Raw genomic sequence first — 18,628 nt, forward strand, 5'->3', positions numbered from 1 at the left:
TGTTGTGTGCAGAAATATTTATAATTGTTATATATTCTTGTTTGGATGTCCCCTGAATGATTATATAGTGTCTTCCTTTGTTTCTTGTTATAGTCTTTGTTTCAAAGTCTATTTTCTTTAATATAAGTATTGCTACTCCAGCTTGCTTTTTACATCCATTTGCATGATAAATGCTTCTCCATCCTTCCATTTTGAAATCTGCATATGTCTCGAGGTCTGAAATGCCTTTCTGTACAGATGGGTCTTGTTTGTTTTTTTAATCCATTTCTTCACCCTGTCTTTTGATTAGAGCATTTATTCCATTTACCTTCAAAGTAATTATTGGTATGTATGTATTTATTGCCATTTTTGTTACTTGTTTCATGTTTGTTTTGGTAGTTTTTCTCGGTTCCTTTATTCTCTTGCTCTCTTCAATCACAATTTGTTGGGTTTCTTTAGTAATTTACTTGAGTTTCTTTCTCCTTATTTTTTGCATATCTATTAAAAACATGGAACCCTTCACAAATTTGCGTGTTGTTTTTGCACAGGGACCATGCTAATTTTTTTTGTATCATTCCAATTTTGTATATGTGCTATGAAGCAAGCATGGCATTATACCCTTTTGGAAGGGAAAGTACACTGGATAAATTTTACTTTTGTCTGTGAGGGTCCTCTTCTCCCAGAGGGTACCACCCAGTTTAACTTATATAAGGTTGGTTATATTTGAGCAGAAATCTCATTAAAACCTATTCCTACTGGTCAGAGGAATTTGCAGGAAAGCTGGAAAGTGAGGGGAAAAAAATCAAGGAGAGAAAAGAGTCATGGTGCGGGGAGGGGCTCAAATATACGTGTCATCTCTGTCTAAATTGTTGGCTGGTATCTGAATAAACCTGTGTGGGTGAAGTCCAGTAGTGGTACAAAGGAATAGGAACAAGGTTAATAATAATTAGCAAAGACATCAGCTGCCTTCCATGGCAGGTTTATTCTTTTTTGAGTTGGAGTCCTACCAATTTAGGTATTGAATAAAACAAAAACTAAAGGGCAAGAACAACAACAACAAAACCCAGAATTCTTCAGAGGTAACTAATATATGACGGAATCTATCATTCAAATGTTCCACATGCAGGAGAAAATTCTAGACCTGTAAAGAAACAGGTTCATGTGACATGTAGTCAAGAGAAAAAACAATAATAGAAGGTCACCCAGATAACAATATCTCGATGTTGGAATTAGTAAACAAATGTAAAGGAAGGAGTATAACTGTTCTTCTATAAAGATGACACATTGTCTACATTGAAATTTATAGACTGTTTGAAGTTATTACTAGACTAATAAGTGAATTAAACTGGATTTAAGAATCAGTATACATATATTAAATACATATTTGAAAACAAATGGGAAGTAAAATAAAAGAATTTTTGAGGGGGGCATAATTTTAAGAAAATAAAGGTTTAAATAATAGAAAAGGAGCCTGGCTGGCTCAGTCAGTAGAGAATATGACTCTTGATCTTGGGGTCATGAGTTCAAGTCCCACATTGAGCACAGAACTTACTTTAAAAATTGAATGAATGAATAAATAGAAAGATATACCATGCTCTTGGAATCAAAGACAAAATGCTGTTCAGGTATTTTTAGCCTAGTTTCTTCCCAAATTGGTCAATAAATTGAACACCTCAGCCATAAACTTATCTAACTTTTTAAATTGAAAATTGAAAAATTGTTCTAAAATTTATAGTTACTTTCTAAAATCCACTTTTACAAGTGACATTGTGTAGCCAAAACAAAATTAAAGAAGAAAAAATAATGTAGGAAAGCTTACAATAGACATTAAGATTACTATAAAGTTGGATTTAAGAAAATGTGTCACTATTTAAAGAAAGAAATGGATCACTATAATAATGAAATTTGAGAAAAAGACAAACCCATATGTGATTCATTCATTTCAAATCTGATGTCAAAAATATTCCATAGGAAAAATATCTTCAATAAATAGTGCTGGAACAACTACATTTCCATTTGGGTCTGGAAACAAAACTTGATATCCATTTTACATATACACAAAATTTTATTTGAACTGAATCGTAGACCTAAATATAAATACTAACACTGTAAAGACTTGAGAAGAAAATGTAACTAAAAGGATTAATTAGCCTGGTCACAGAAAACAACTGTAAAGGACAAATGATAAGTTAAACTTTATGAAAATAAAAATCTGATCCTCAAAAGATACTTATTAACAAAATAAAAGTAGGATAAAAACAAACTGGGGTAAAATATTGTCAAAATACTTATTTTAACAAAGAATTCACTTCCAGAATACATAAAGATTCTCTAAACTCCATGTAAAAGACTAACAACACAATAAAATTTGTACAAATTATTTGAAAACATCACAACTTGCGTGTGTGTGCGTGTGTGTGTGTGTGTGATATATTAAAACATCTGTTAAAACACTGTGGATACATCATGTAAGGGAAAATAACTGGATACAGAGTAGTAATTTCATTGACATAAAGTCTGTATAGCTGGTGAGAATGACAGTTACCTTTACCAATTGTAAAGTAAGATGGTAAGCCTGCCACATCTCTTTGAGGGAGAATTCCAGGATGTTATTCTAAAGGACAAGAATTTTTCCACCAGAGATCTATTGTGAGTCTATATATAGCAACTATTTTCTACATGCTTTGTATTCAGAGTTTGTAGCTTTATTGGGCCATGTGGTCTTTTCAAAACACTTAATTATACATGACTGGATATTAGAAAGATGTCATTTTCTGGCTGGAGCCAGGGCTTGATCATAGGGTCTAGGTTCGATTAATGGGATTGTTTCCCCTGAATTTTGAAACTCCAAGGAATGAATGCAAGATACAAGAACAGAAAGAAACTATTCTAGGTGGTAGTAGTGGTGGAGAGAGAAAAGTTCAGCTTATCAATAAAGTGTGTTAATGGCAGTAGCTTTGCCAACATAATTTTTAACTTAGGTTTTCTATGTTGATTCTTGGTTTTCCTTTTTGTACCTTACTTCTATTTCTCAAACCTGATTTTCCAGTTTTTCCATAATCCAGTCTGCCATGCCCTAGCCTTTTAGCAAATGCATTTTCTAATTAAGTTACCCAGAGCCATTTTCTGGTTTTTTTTTTCAACCAAGTTTGCAAGGATGTTATTACAACCTAATTGTACACTTACATAAACCCCAGTACATTTGAGCATATAAGTTTTAAGAAATTCTCTAACTGAATGGACATGAATAATTCTCAAATCTCTATCCATAGCAATTTTCAAATACTGCATTAGTTTGCTTAAAAATGCAGGTAGCTAATCTAATGGCTGCACAGTGCTCCCTCTGTTGGGTGCCACCTGAATGAGAGTCAAGGGGTTGGTGGTGCAGGGAAAGGAGAATGCTGCTTGTCACATGTGCCTTCTTCTGAGTCCCACAGCAGGTTTACTGAATCAGAATTTTTAATATGTATATGTATTCAGGTACATGTCAGAAGTTGAGGTCCACTGCAATATATATATGCTAACTTTGATTTCAAAGTGAGTTGTTTTCTGTTAATTTTATTACATTTTTAGTACACATATGAACAGGAACATTTATGTATGTATGCATGGTATGTATTTATTTGTGTTTTTTAATCTGCCCAGAAAATGTGCTATTTGAGTGACCTGATATATTTCAGTTGCTTGATACTAATGTTTGTGGTGGAAAAAAAAAAAAAAAGCAATTTGAGGTCTTTAAAAACAGGCGATGTGAACCGGTTAAGGATTAGGAGATAGCAAGAGTGGGTAAGGGTTGTCTGACTCACTGTCTTAATGAGTGGGTTCCTGTGGGGGTGGGAGGGGAGGGAGGAGGCTGACCAGCTGTTTTCCATCTCCACTGAAGCTAGTCAAAATAAATACAAGTAGACTGTTCTTGGACTAGATGTTAGAAGCTGAGGTAAGGTGGGTAAAGGGAAGAGGAAATGGCTTACTCAAATAGCTTTAAATGTGGGAAAGAATACTAAGATGAATACTGAGGTACATTTCTGACTAAAGAACAATGAGATAGCTTAAATGATCTCCTTAGTTTCCTTTAAGCCCTTGGAGCCCAGAATTCAGGATCTGAGGGGAACATCCAACTTCTTAGCAGCCAAAGAAACTATATTAAGGAACACATTTACTACTAAATTGTTACTGAATTTAAAGGGAGCTGATGAATGGCTGGCAAAAGGAGGCTGTCTCATGATGTTCTGAAAGCAAAACCAGTTAAGAGGGTCAGCAGATCTCTAATTATAATGGAGCAGTTAACACCACTATAATTAAAGCTGCATCAGCATTTCCATTGCAAACTAATGTTTTTCATGGGTTGAAACTCAGCTGTAAAGATTCAGTCTTGGCTGAAAGTTGGCATATAGGGCTCAGGAACTCAGCAGGGAAGGGGCAAAGAAGGGAGATTTTTAAAAATTTATTTACTGAACTGTCAAACACAAAATATAGCCATTAAGATCTGTTGAGGAAATAATAAATAATACATTCTCTCAAAATTAGTATGCATAGCAAACCCTGGGTGCCATAGGCATGGTGGAAAAAAAAAACATTTTTAAGTTATACAGATTGGGAAACAAAAAAATACTTGAACTGAAGGATGAGTTTTTAATCCTGTGAGTCGTGTCTCTTTTACAGAGAATATTTAGATGTTGCTAAAAACATATTTAGTGTTCTTAAATATTTATTTGCCCAAGAAATTTAGATGACTCCAATGAAGCTGCAAAATGTACACCAGCACAGTGGGGTTAGTTACATAGGACGTTATATCACTTTCTTCCTCTGATTCTTATGATAGATAACTTTAATCTAAATTCCCTCATTTCTATGAATGTTAACACTTCTTTTTATACATGACTTTCTGTATGTTTCTTAATAATGATACACTGATTTACTGTGATGTGTTAATTTTTATACATACTCCATTTTTGTACTTTAAAAGGTACAGTTAATAACTCATGAAGGAAAATTACAAGATGTTAAGGGTCTACTATGCACCAGACACATACCTAGTGGCTTGTTTTTGACTTTATGATTCTGCTTGGAATTATTTTTATTTTTGAATATTTACATTAAAAATAATTTATATTATTGCTTTAATTTATGTTACTTTATTATTACCTTGATTTTTATTTTGCACTGTAAAATCTCAAAGCTCTTTGTTCTTTGAATGTAATGACACTATTTAGGTAAGGGTCAGTTTGATCATTCTTGTCTAATCTATAACTTTATTATGGTCAAGATTATAAAACCAAGTAAGAAAATCTCACAGAAAAGCCATTTCAGAGAACTTTGATATCAAGGAAAATAAGTTGAATATTCATTATATATTGACAAATACCTGGAAGGATAATAACCAAACTGATAAATGTGATGTGACAGGAGACAAGTAGGTGAGAAATCAGCTTAAGGATGATAATAAACTGACTTTAAACTTAACTGTTGTTATTTTCAACTTTCATGGAGAAATACATTTTTGTACTTTTGTGTTTCTGAATGAGTTTTAACAATAAAAATTGAAAGAAAAACCTGTTCTAGCAAATGTGGCAATTTAAAAAAACAGAAGATATGAGGTTCAGTTGTATACATAAGAATATCTTTCTCTTATCTGAACCTGCATATATGGTTCAAAAGACTTTTAAATATATGTTAACTCAGTAGGAATAAGGAAACCTCTTACAGAATAAAAACAGCCTACTGGTATCGTAAAAATGTTCTACAAACTAATCCAAAAGTATTTTGTGTTTTGCTTAGACCTTGCCAATAAACTTCCTGCTGAGTATGTGGTTTATTGCAATTAAAAGAGAAAAGATGGTAGATAATGGATTGGACATATCTTGTGGCTTTCCTTTTTCTCTTCCACCATTTTCCCTCACATGTGTTCCAAACTGTGCTTGACTGGCTACCTCTCTCTGGCAGCCATTCCATTAACAAATTCTTTGGAATACTGACCTAAGTAGTCGCTCTCATTGCCTGTAAGTTATCAGCAGGAGGAAAGTGGTGGTTATTAAAAGTCAGCTAAGAATTAAAAAGTAGATTTTAAAGGCTGTGGACATGGAGGGGGGGAGGGGTCTTTGGAGTAGATCCAAACCAGGTTGGCCTGAATTGAGCAGCTATTAACTCTACAAAAGTTTTCTGAGAGAAAAGTTGCCATTCATATTTCAATTTAGACAGAGAAGTCAAGAAGTTAGCCAAACAATATGTAGATAATCAAGAACAACAGTTTGCAAACCTCAAGGAAACCATGGTGGAAAGGGGGGAAAATGGATATGAAAACCTCAAAGAAAAACCTAATCAAATCAGACTTCTTGAAGGTCCTGGCTCCTCATTCATGGAGTCAGTTACCCAGGCGATGAAAGTATTGAGCATCTATTCCATGTCATTTTTGATTCTGGCCTGGGGATACAAAAATAAATGAGCCATGATGTGACTTTCATATTTATGATCATTTAAAATACATTTTCTCACTTTAGATCACAACTTCCTGCTGAAAGCTAGTTTGATATAGGACTGGTCAAAGTTGAAAGTTGTTTTAGGATTGTTATCTTCTCTGTTTAGTGCTTTACTCTTCAAATAATTCTTTTTCCTTCTTCAAATATTCAGTTTCTGACTTCACTTAAGTCTCATGTCAATGTGTACATAAAAACATGTTCTCCTAGGATGGATTCAACCTATTAAAGGGTAGACAAAGCAATTTATAGGCAAGGAATCAACATTAAAGACAAACAACAAAAGAAGGAATAAAATGAAATGACATTGAATAAGGTAGAAAATAAAATGAAGTGAGTTTCTAGTGGTACAGGTTAGCATATACTATGTTAGCATATATTTGTATACATATATTCAACTATATGTGTATATTAATTTATGCCAAAAATGCTTTCCTCCTTATGGTTATTTATATTTTACTTTATTTCTGTTTCTAGAATGTTATTTACATCATTAGTGGATTATAGGAAATGATGGTGATGATTTTCATTTTTTAACAAATACCAAGAAGATACTGCCCTTTTTTTGCCTATACATAAGGTCATGGTCTCACAGTTTTTATTAGGAAAAGCTCAGCAATTTCTGTGAGACTTTATTTATCTCAGAGAGATAAAAATAAGCATCTTTTCTGAGTATTTTTGAGTGGGGAAGAATCTTTAAAATGTCTAACAAGATTGCCTGGTTCTTCTATTTTCCTAGGGTTTTTTATTTAGCTTTGGTTAAGTCAGGACCTATCAGTCACTGATAAAGAGTCATGGAATATTTTGCAGGATTGATTTCTACAGAAATATGAGTAAAATTAATATATTTCAGTGATCCTTTGATTACAAAAACTGAAAAACTACCTTAAAATAAGAATGGGGCATTTTGGTTTACGGAATTGAACAGCACAAAATAAAGTCAGATTCAGTACCCTGCCAGGTCTATTGGCTCAGTGTCATCAATAAATAGTGACTTGTTCGGCCTATGTTGTCTTTTTTTTTTTTTTCTTTTGTGATTTTACTCTCAGGTGTGGCCTCTCATCATATAAGAAAAGTATCTACAGCTGTAGACTGATATATTTTCAGTTTAACAACTGTCTAAAAAGAGTGTTCTCTTCTAGTAATTTCAGCAAAATCCAGTAGACTTGATTAGCTCTAATTGGCCTTATTTGGGTTACATTTAAAAACCTGAAGGACGCCTTGGTGGCTCAGCAGTTGAGCATCTGCCTTCGGCTCAGGGCGTGATCCCAGTCTGAGGATCGAGTCCCGCATCGGGCTCCGTGTGAGGCGCCTGCTTCTCTCTCTTCCTATGTCCTTGCCTCCCTCTCTGTGTCTCTCATGAATAAATAAATAAAATCTTTTAAAAAAATGAGCAAATCACCACGTCCAGGAGGATGCTATGCCTACATATGACCAATTCAGTCATTGAACGGGGAGAAGAAAAATCTAAATCATTCAAAGAAAACGAATATTTATGTTTCTGGGAAGATGGAGTAGATATACTTAGCAAGAGGAATACAAAAGTACAACTAATAACTTTGGCTATAATATGTAAAATATAAGGAGACAAAGATGGACAGAAGAAGGCAGACCAAGGAAGGATCTTGAGATTCCAAGGGAAGACAAAGTGATGAGTTCCCTGGGTTTTCTTTTAACTTGATATACCTCAGATTGGCAACTGAAGAACTGGCAACCTGGGAAAAGCAAGGAGTACACAAAAAATATCTCAAGAAAAGGATAGTCTTTCTAGTCAAAGGATCGCGAAATGGGCTGGCTGGCAGGACAAAAAACTGGGGTATATCTTCTCTGTACAAGACAAATGAAACATAACCACAAAAAGAAGACAAAACAGCAGAGGCTCCATACTCTCTCTCCCAGCAAAGGTGAAGTAGAGAGCCTGAATATACAATCTAGAAAGCAGTAATAAACATCACTTATGATGTCAAGATGTCATTGTTGACAGCCTTTTGGACTAGAGTTTGGTGAAGAACATTAGCCATGATACCAAAATATTGATCTAGGCAAGAAAAAGATAAATTGGGCTTAATCAAAATTAAAATCTTTTGTTTTGGGAAAGACCATGTTGACAGGATGAAAATATAAACTATAGGCAGGGGAAACTATTTATAAGGTGACAAAAGGATCATAAGTAAACTATTTAAAGAGCTCTCAGAAGTCAAATAAATAATCCAATTAGAAAATGGGCAAAAAAAAAAAAAAGAAAATGGGCAAAAGATATGAAGAGATACTTCACCGAAGAGAGTATATAGATGGGAAATAAGCACATATTAAGATATTCACATCCTGAGCCATTAGGGAAATGTAAATGAAGGTGATGATGACATGCTATCCCCTTCAATAACAGGTAAAATAAAAACTAGTACTAATATCAAATGCTGGTAGGGACACAAGAATAGTGGATCTCTTGTACATTTCTGATGGGAATATAAAATGGTAGAGATGATCTAGAATATAGTTTGGCAGTTTCTTAAAAACTAAACACACAGTTACCATATGACCAAGCAATTTCACTTTTCTTCTTTTGACCAAAAAAATAGAAATTTATCTTCAGAAAGATGTGTATATGATTGTTCCCAGCAGCTTTGTCTTAATAGTTCAAACCTGGAAACAAAATAATTTTCCTTCAGTAGATGAATAGCCCAAAAAAAACTATGGTATATCCACACCATGAAGTAGTACTCAGCAATAAAAAATAATGCACAATGATACCTGTAACAACTTTGAGAGATCTCAATAATGTGCTGAGTGAAAAATTCAGGATTTTATGTGATCCTATCTAAATAGTACTCTAAAAACAATAAAAGTTATATAAATGGAAAATCAGTAGTTTCTAGGGTTTAGGGGTGATTTGGACACAGGAGTGGGTGTGACTGCAAGGGAATAGTAAGAATAAGATCTTTGTGGTTATGAATTAAATAATATTATATCTTGATTGCAGTAGTGGCTGCACAACCCTACACATGTGATACAGTGATAGAGAGCTATACACACACATTGTACCAATGTTACATTCATGTTTTAGATATTGCTCTACAGCTACGTACCATGTACCTACTGGAGGAAATGGTGCAAAAAGTACAGTGGACCTCTGGACTATCTTCACAATTTCTTGTAAAATATAATTATTTCAAAGTATGTAAAAACTTTTTAAAAAGAAACAACAAACCCTGAAAGTCTGGTGATGCTATTTCAAGATGAAGGTAAGATAGAGAAATCAAACCTCTATCTACTACAGGGAAAAGACAAATTATTTGGTATTTGGTTTCTATCTATATTTACTTCCAAAGGAAATGATGTTACTTCATAAAATTAACAATTAAAAAAAGATATTACTTTCATATTTGTTTTCCTTGAACTACAAATTAATTATGAACTACAATTTAATTATGGTATTATGATAATTGCTATTATTGTTATTTTAGATTATCAACTTTCTTTTATAAAGTCAAATTTGAAAGAGAGAGGAAATGCTGCTTAGAAATCTTTGATACCAGTGTGCTCTTTCCAATTTGTCCAATTTAACATGCCTGCTATTTCTGTTCTTCTTTTCCCTCCAAGTGAAGTGTGTTAGTGGCAGTCACTAAATAATCATTTTATTTGCTTTTGTGAAATATGTCATAATCCAATGTGCAATGTGTTTTGAGAATAAAATGCTATTTCTGTGCATTTAAAAGTAAGGGAAAACGAGAGGATTCACTATTTTACCAAATGAGTAGCAAATTTTGATGAATTGGAATATTTTTCAAGTAGACAATTTTAGATCAGAATTGATAGGCCTTTAGAAAAGTTTGTTATACCTTCTATATTCAGAAATCAATAAGAAACATTAAAATAGCGTGCATTTTTAAAATAATAGTCACTATTTTTATCATCTAAACATAGATTATATGTAGAATTTTCCTTGAACAGGCAGTATTGTTAAACTGGTGCACTGATCAGTTCCTAATGAAATTATTTTTAAAGTTAGTTTAGAGGCATTCCTAACCATCCAAGTCATTGCATAATGATATATATAATATATATAATATATTATTATATATATATATATATAATATATATATAATATATATAATATATATACAGGCACTGGCAGAGGGAGAAGCAGGCTCCATGCAGGGAACCCGACGTGGGACTCCATTCCAGGTCTCCAGGATCACACCCCAGGCTGAAGGCGGCGCTAAACCGCTGAGCCACCAGGGCTCCCCTAATAAAAAATATATTAAGGAACTTAGAAAAATTAATCAAAAGGATTTGGTAAAATTTAAGATACCTTCAGAAAAATTTTTCACCGATATGTTCAGTTATCACACTACTCAAGCTTATACATATCTTTAGTTCTTATTTTATCATTCACAGATATCACTACTGAATGCCAGATTTCAATATTGTCAGGGTTCATGATTAAATGATGTAACATCCTCTTCCAAGTGGGAAGATTCGCTATTTGATAGTGGCCCTGAGAGAAAGGTACTAGAAATGTGTATCAATTAAGTTTTTATTGACTATTCATAAAAGCTTATAATAACCACCTGGATCCAGTAAACTGCACGGTGGGTGTTCAACTATATTTACCATCAACTCTGTTAACAATATGTATACTTTAATGTCAGGTTCACTAGCAAAAATTATCATCCAAAAATTGTACATCTTAGTGTTCCAAGCCAAAGTTAAGAGAAGGCACAGGAAAGCAAGGAAATAGTGTACACTTAATTTTGGATCTTTCAAAATGAATAGCATTGTCTTAGAATCCCAAATACTTGAAAGAACTATTTACATTTTTCTGCTGACACATATGATGAATTCCAGCCTTCCATATAAGCCACCTTAATACAATGAACGAGAACAGTAGAATCTTTTCAAGTTGTTCAGACATTTATACTATAGTGCCAGAAGATAAGAACCTTGTAAAGTTTTCAAAATGTTAAAAAATCATGATTTTTGTTAAATATTAAACATATCAAGTATTTTATTTAACTCTTTCATTTAGGGAATCAGTAACGTGCTACAAACTGAGAATTTGACTTAGATTTATTACTACTGGACAGTGTTCATTTGCATTGTTAGGAACAAAAATCAGTTGTATTATCAGTTTTCTGCAATTTAATGGTTATACTATTTGTCAAACACAATTAAAAATGCACATGTTTATAGAATCAGATAATCCCCAGAGGCACCACTAGTCAATGTGATCATTGCATTTAAAAGATAATCAGTAAATCTTTCGTCTTTTTATTAAGTGTGACAGTTTCTCTTGACAACCTTGTCTCTTCAAGTTTATGTAACCACACATAGAATTGTGCTTTGCTCAATATGTGATTTCTATTTACTGAATGAATAGGTGAAAGAAGTCAAAGAAACTGGTAACACTTTTCCAAAACAAATGAAAAATCCAAAAAAAAAAGACTTCTACTTTTAGAAGGTACAAATTATTTTAGTGGTCATTTATCATAAATATCAGGTATGTAATATATCATAATTATAGATATATATGTTAGAATAAGTCATACTGAAGTTTGGCTCATTTAGCAATTGTTTTATTATCTAAAGTCTTTAACTGATAAAACCCTTTCAAGCCCATAGTTTATATTATACTAACAATAACATACCCGGTCAGAAATCATGTATCTTTGTTCATCTTTTGCCTTCCTTTTTCTGAGTTTCAGAGCCATTGAGGTCAAATGCAGTCACATCCTTTCAAATAGGAATTTTTCCTTCAAAAAGTTCAATTTTGCATTGAACACTCATTTCTTAATTAGAGAAATCAAAAGAAGAGGGAGACAGGAACAAGAGGGAAGTAAGATAAAGTAGGGGAAAATGAAGGCTTATTGATTAAGGTTTAATCAGAAAGTCTCTCTGTACTTCTCTGTTTAATTCTCGAGATAACTCAATATTTTAGATACTAAATAAATTCACAACATGGGTTTAATTGAAATTTTTTTAGTATGCATTTAACAAAGTCACTTTGGGTGGATTTTATGAACTGCAAATTGACTGAATAAGTGAATACAGGCAAAATACACATTTGCCATCAGGCAGTTACCTATGACAATGTCTTACTATATGTGAATCAAGTGAATGTGTTAAGATTGTGTTTTGAATTTGAATTTGAAAGTCCATCCATTTGAATAAGTTTAAAAAATAAGCAGAGATAATGCTTTGTGATGGGTACTTTTTGCATAATATAATTTTTGGGATTTGTAGTTGCTAATTCAGAAGTGTTGTCTAAATCTAAGATCATATTCCCCTAGAATATCATATGTACCATATGATTGAACTAGATTTTTTTTCAGACATGATGTACTTTCTTCTTCAAAAATGCTGCATAATAATCATTATCAACTAAGTATCTTATACAGTACGTCGTGGAGAGGGAGATTTTAAATAGCAATTACTATTACTTGAGGTTCATTAAATAATTAAGGGTTGTTGAATGAAAGTGGTAGGTATAATTTTTCAAAAGTAAATCTTTAATATAGGTAAATTCTGAAGAGTATATTTACATGTGGAAAATGAAAAAGAAATGTTTTTCCCTGATAAGATGATATGTTTCTTTTATTTATAAACTGCTAGGGATAACTTTTACATTTTGATCATCATGAGCACTTACTATTCACAATAAAACATCAAACAACCTTGTGAAGAGACAAAAGACTATAAAGAAGTCTTTTACACATTGATTTTTATAAAAGCATTTTTCCTGTAGAATCGATAGATGCATAAAGGAATAAAGGACAACTGATTTTAGAGTATGAAAAGGGAGTTTATGAAGAACTGGTCTCCAACTGCAGTATATTAATACTCCTTTGGGCATTCGTGCAGGGATTTAGGTGTTAAAGGAAATCCTTTAGAAATTTTGAGTTAATCTGTGTTTTCTGTATATGTTATTGTATTTTACTACTTATTTGAATTGTAACTATAACTTGGACTTTGAATTGTCACATGTAGAAAGTTGAATTGAAGGAAAGAATCAAGAATCTATTTTTTAGGGATGCCTGGGTGGCTCAGCGGTTGAGCATCTGCCTTCCACTCAGGGCATGATCCCGGGGTCCTAGGGGTCCCACATTGGGCTCCACATAGGGAGCCTGCTATCCCTCTGCCTAAGTCTATGCCTCTTACTCTGTATCTCTTGTGAATGAATAAATGAATGAATGAATGAATAAATAAATAAACTTTTAAAAAAGAATCTTTTTTATTCAGAGTTGTCAGAGCACTGGAGATCATGTATCTTTTAAAATATTCTTGAAATATGGATATAGTTTAAGAAATATACTAAAACTGCATTATAAATAATGGTTGAAATAAATTTGAATTATATTGCTTAAAATATTAAGAATCTACTAATATTTATCTTTATATTTGTTCACAAAAATATTTAAGAACAAAAAAATTACTTTGTTGAATAGCAATTGTACTTTATAGTGTTAAAGTTAAGGGACAGACCCATAAAACTTGAAATCTAAAAATTGTAAGTTACATTCATACAGGTCCCAGTTCCTTTACCTGCATTCAACTTTGTGGGGTTATATAGGTTCTATTTATATAGAATAAGCCTCTAGACAAGCACTAGACTCCAGATTAAAAAGGAAACAGGTGCCTTTGATCCTCCATTACATTTATATTTTTGATTAATCAAATTAGTCATCTTTCCCTTAAGATCTGTTCCTTCTACATTCCACATTTTGGAATTCCATATTTTGTGATATTTCCATGTTCCTCTTAGGCAAGCCGATAGTAGTTTTGGGGTAATTAGTCCTCTGACATTCTGACTCTCATTTTATCTAGGCCAGGTCCTTTGTATTTTATTTATTAGGCTCACAGTTCCATCTGTTTCAATTCTACACTATTCTCTACTAATCTTGCTTTGTTAGGACTTTTATTGTGTGTCACCTGAAGTTTAGTAGTTTAATTCATCTCCCCACCTCCAATATCAGTACATCTTTCAATCTGCTAAGAGATTTAGATATGATTATGTTACTTCTCAGCTCCTAAACCTAATGGGTGTACCTGGTGTTCAGAGAATAAAATATTTTGATGTATCACTTAGATTTCCCTAAGACCTGATCCTTATCTATCTTTGTAGCTTTTTCTCCCACTCTACCCATTTACTATAAGTCCTATTCATATATATATATGTGAATAGCTTACATATATTTGTCTGTATATATATATATATATATATATATAGAGAGAGAGAGAGAGAGAGAGAGAGATGTGAGATATCTATATCTATATATCACACATCTTTTTTATCCATTAATCTATTGAAGGACATTGTGGCTCCTTCCACAGTTTGGCTATTGTGAACATTGCTGCTATAAACATTGGGGTGCAGGTATCCTGTTGTTTCACTATATCTATGTCTTTGGGTAAATCCCCAATAATGCAATTGCTGGGTCATAGGGTAGTTTTATTTTCAACTTGTTGAGGAATCTCCACAAAGTTTTCAAGAGTGGCTGCACGAGCTAGCATTCCCACCAACAGTGCGAGAGGGTTCCCCTTTCTTCACATCCTCACCAACATTTGTTGTTTCCTGTCTTGCTGATTTTCACCATTCTCACTGGTGTGAGGTGGTATCTCATTGTGGTTTTGACTTGTATTTCCCTGATGGCAAGTGATGTGGAGCATTTTTTCATGTGCTTATTGGCCATGTGTGTAGATCTTTGGAGTCTGTCCATGTCTTCTGCCCATTTATTGACTGGATTGTTTGTTTCTTGGATGTTGAGATTGGTAAGTTCTTTATAGGTCTTGGATACTAGCCCTTTATCTGATAGGTCATTTGCAAATAGTTTCTCCCATTCTGTAGGTTGTCTTTTGGTTTTGTTGACTGTTTCTTTTGTTGTGTGGAAGATATTTCCCTAATGAAGTCCCAATAGTTCGTTATCGCTTTTGTTTCCCTTGCCTTTATAAGTGTGTCTTCTAAGAAGTTGCTGTGGCCAATTTCAAAAAGGTTGTTGCCTGTATTCTTCTCTAGGATTTTGACATTTCCTATCTGACATTTAGGTCTTTCATCCATTTTGAGTTTATCTTTGTGTCTGGTGTAAGAGAATGGTCCAGTTTAATTCTCCTGAATGTGGCCGTCCAATTTTCTCAGCATCACTTATTGAAGAGACTGTCCTTTTTCCAGTGGATGGTTTTTCCTGCTTTGTCAAATATTAGTTGGCCATAGAGTTGAGGGCCCATTTCTGGATTCTCTATTCCGTTCAATTGATCTATGTGTCTTTTTTTTGTGCCAGTGCCACACTGTCTTGATGATCACAGCTTTGTAATACAGCTTGAAGTCAGGCATTGTGATGTCCCCAGCTTTGGTTTTCCTTTTCAACTTTTCTCTGACTATTCAGAATCTTTCTGATTCCATACAAATCCCTAAACTTTTGCTTCTTGGGAGGTTTTTAATGACTGCTTCAATTTCCTTGCTGGTTATTGGTCTATTCAGGTTTTTTTATTTATTCTTTTTTCAGTTTTGGTAATTTGTAGGTTTCCCAGAATGCATCCATTTCTTCCAGATTGCCTAATATATTGGCATATAGTTGGTTGCTCCTAATACATTTTTAAAGTTGTTTGTATTTCCTTGGTCATCTCTCCTCTTTCATTCATGGTTTTATTAATTTGAGTCTCTTTTTCTTTTTAATAAGTCAGGCCAGGTGCTTATCTATCTTATTAATTCTTTCAAAGAACCAGCTCCTTGTTTCATTGATCTGTTCTATAGTTCTTATGATCTCTATTTCATTGAGTTCTGCTCTGCACTAATCTTATTCTCTTCTGTTTGGTCTGGGCTTTATTTGCTGTTCTTTCTTCACTTCCTTTAGGTGTAAGGTTAACTTGTGTATTTGAGATTTTTCCAATTTTTTGACGGAAGCTTATATTGAAATGTACTTCCCTCTTAGGACCGCCTTTGTTATAGCCCAAAGATTTTGAACAGTGGGGCTTTCAATTTTGTTAGTTTACATGAATCTTTTTAATTCTTCTCTAATTTCCTGGTTGACTCATTCATTTTTTAGTAGGATGCTCTTTAACCTCCAAGTGTTTGAGTTCCTTCCAAATTTCCTCCTATGATTAAGCTCTAGTTTCAAAGCATTGTGCTCTGAAAATATTTACGGAATAATCCCAATCTTTTGGTATCAGTTGAGACCTCATTTGTGACCCAGTATGTGGTCTATTCTGGAGACAGTTCCATGTACATTTGAGAAGAATGTGTATCCTGCTTGTTGGATTGGGTGGAATGTTCTGTATATATTTGTGAAGTCCATTTGGTCCAGTGTGTCACTCAAAGCCCTTGTTTCTCTGCTAATCTTCTGCTAAGAAGATATGACTTTGGCTGAGAGCAGAATGTTGAAGTCTTCTATTAATGTATTATTATCTATGTGTCTCTTTGGTTATTAATTGGTTGATATAATTGGCTGTTCCCACTTTAATTGTTAGGTCTTCTTGTTGGATATACCCTTTAAGTATGATATAGTGTCCCTCTTTATCTCTTAGTACAGTCTTTGCTTTAAAATCTAATTTATCTTTTATGAGGATTGTTACTCCAGCTTTCTTTTGAGTTCCACTTGTATGGTAAATGATGCTCCACTCCCTCATTTTCAGTCTGAAGGTGTCCTTAGGTCTTAAATGAGTCTCCTGTAGATAGTATACAGATGGGTCTTGCTTTTTTATCTAGCCTGATACCCTGTCTTTTGACTGAATCATTTAGTCTATTCATGTTCAGAGTAACTATTGAAGGATATGAATTTAGTGTCATAGTATAACCTTGTACAGTCCCTGTTTCTTCAGATTGTTTCTTTGGGCTCCCTCTTTGCTTATTGGGGTCCCCCTTAATATTTTTTGCAGGGCTGTTTAGTGAATACATATTATTTCAGTTTATGTCTATCCTAGAAGCTCTTTCTCTCTCCTTCTATTCTGAATGACAGCCTTTCTGAATAAAGTATTCTTGGCTACATGATTTTCTCATTTAGTACCTGGAATATATCAAGCCAAGCTCCTTCTGGCCTGCCAGGTCTCTGTAGATAGGTCTGCTGTTAATCTGATATTTCTTCCCATATATGTTAGGAATCTCTTGTCTTGAACTGTTTTTAGGATTTTCTTTTTATCTTTGAAATTTGCAAGCTTCATATTTTATGTCAGAGTGTTGATCAGTTTTTGTTGATTTTTTTTGGCGGGGGAGGGTTCCTGTCTCCCTCTCCACGCCCTCTGGAATCCCAATTAGTTGGATGTTCTTCTTCTCTAAACTATCACTTAATTCTTGGAGGCTCTACTCATGGGCTCTTAGTTGTTTTTCTCTCTTTTCCTTAGTTTCCTTCCTTTCCATCAACATGTCTTCTATGTCACTTACTTTCTCTTCTGCCTTACATACCCTAGTTGTTAGAGCATCCAATTTAGACTATATCTCAGTTAAAGTACTTTTAATTTTGGCCTAGTTATATGTCTTTCCTGCAGTATAAGATTCTCTAAAGTGTTTTGTGCTTTTTCAAGATTCACCGGTAATTTTATAATTGTAATCCTGAATTCTATCTCTGACATCTTACTTAAATCCATATCCATCCGATCTGTGGCAGTGAGTGTTACCTCTGGTTCTTTCTTCTGTGTTGAATTCTTCCTTCTAGTCATCTTATCCAATGCAGAATGACTGTAGGAGTGAGCAGAGTCAAAAATATCAACCACAGCCAAGCAAAATACACACTTGCAAGAGTGGTCACTTTTCTATTTGTAGCATTCCAGCTGTTCTCTCTTTACCTCTCAGGTTGAATTCATAGGTGTTCAGGATGGTTTGAAAGTTATCTAGCTAAATTTGGGAGACCAGATGAAATGAGGACCTCTACTTTTCCACCATCTTCCCTCTCTCCTTTGTAAGTCCTATTCTTAAATAATTCAGTGGTCCTGGAATGGAATGTATTCCTTCTACCACAGTTTCAAAGAAAATGTTCTCTTATTAGCCTCAAAATCAAGCGGTGTAGTAATTTTAGAATTTAAGCTAATAAATAGATGAATACATGATACTTTTTTTGTTTTTTTTTTTCATGATATGTTTTAAGAGAAAAAATCTTCAGGGACATAACATCTAATCACATTAACAAAATATATTGGAAAATGCACAAAATTATGTAAAGTTAGTTTTGTTCTAAATAGCATGAGCCTGT

At 33.6% G+C, this 18,628-nt stretch overlaps 1 non-coding gene across 1 annotated transcript; it reads right to left on the minus strand.

Annotated features, from left to right (window-relative positions):
• Positions 1-482: 482 nt before the first annotated feature.
• Positions 483-587, minus strand: LOC129501711 (U6 spliceosomal RNA). Its single transcript, XR_008662800.1, has one exon. It is a non-coding gene; the product is annotated as a U6 spliceosomal RNA (small nuclear RNA).
• Positions 588-18,628: the final 18,041 nt, after the last annotated feature.

The sequence above is a fragment of the Nyctereutes procyonoides genome, unplaced genomic scaffold (assembly GCF_905146905.1).
Source record: "Nyctereutes procyonoides isolate TBG_1078 unplaced genomic scaffold, NYPRO_anot_genome, whole genome shotgun sequence".
NCBI lineage: Eukaryota > Metazoa > Chordata > Mammalia > Carnivora > Canidae > Nyctereutes > Nyctereutes procyonoides.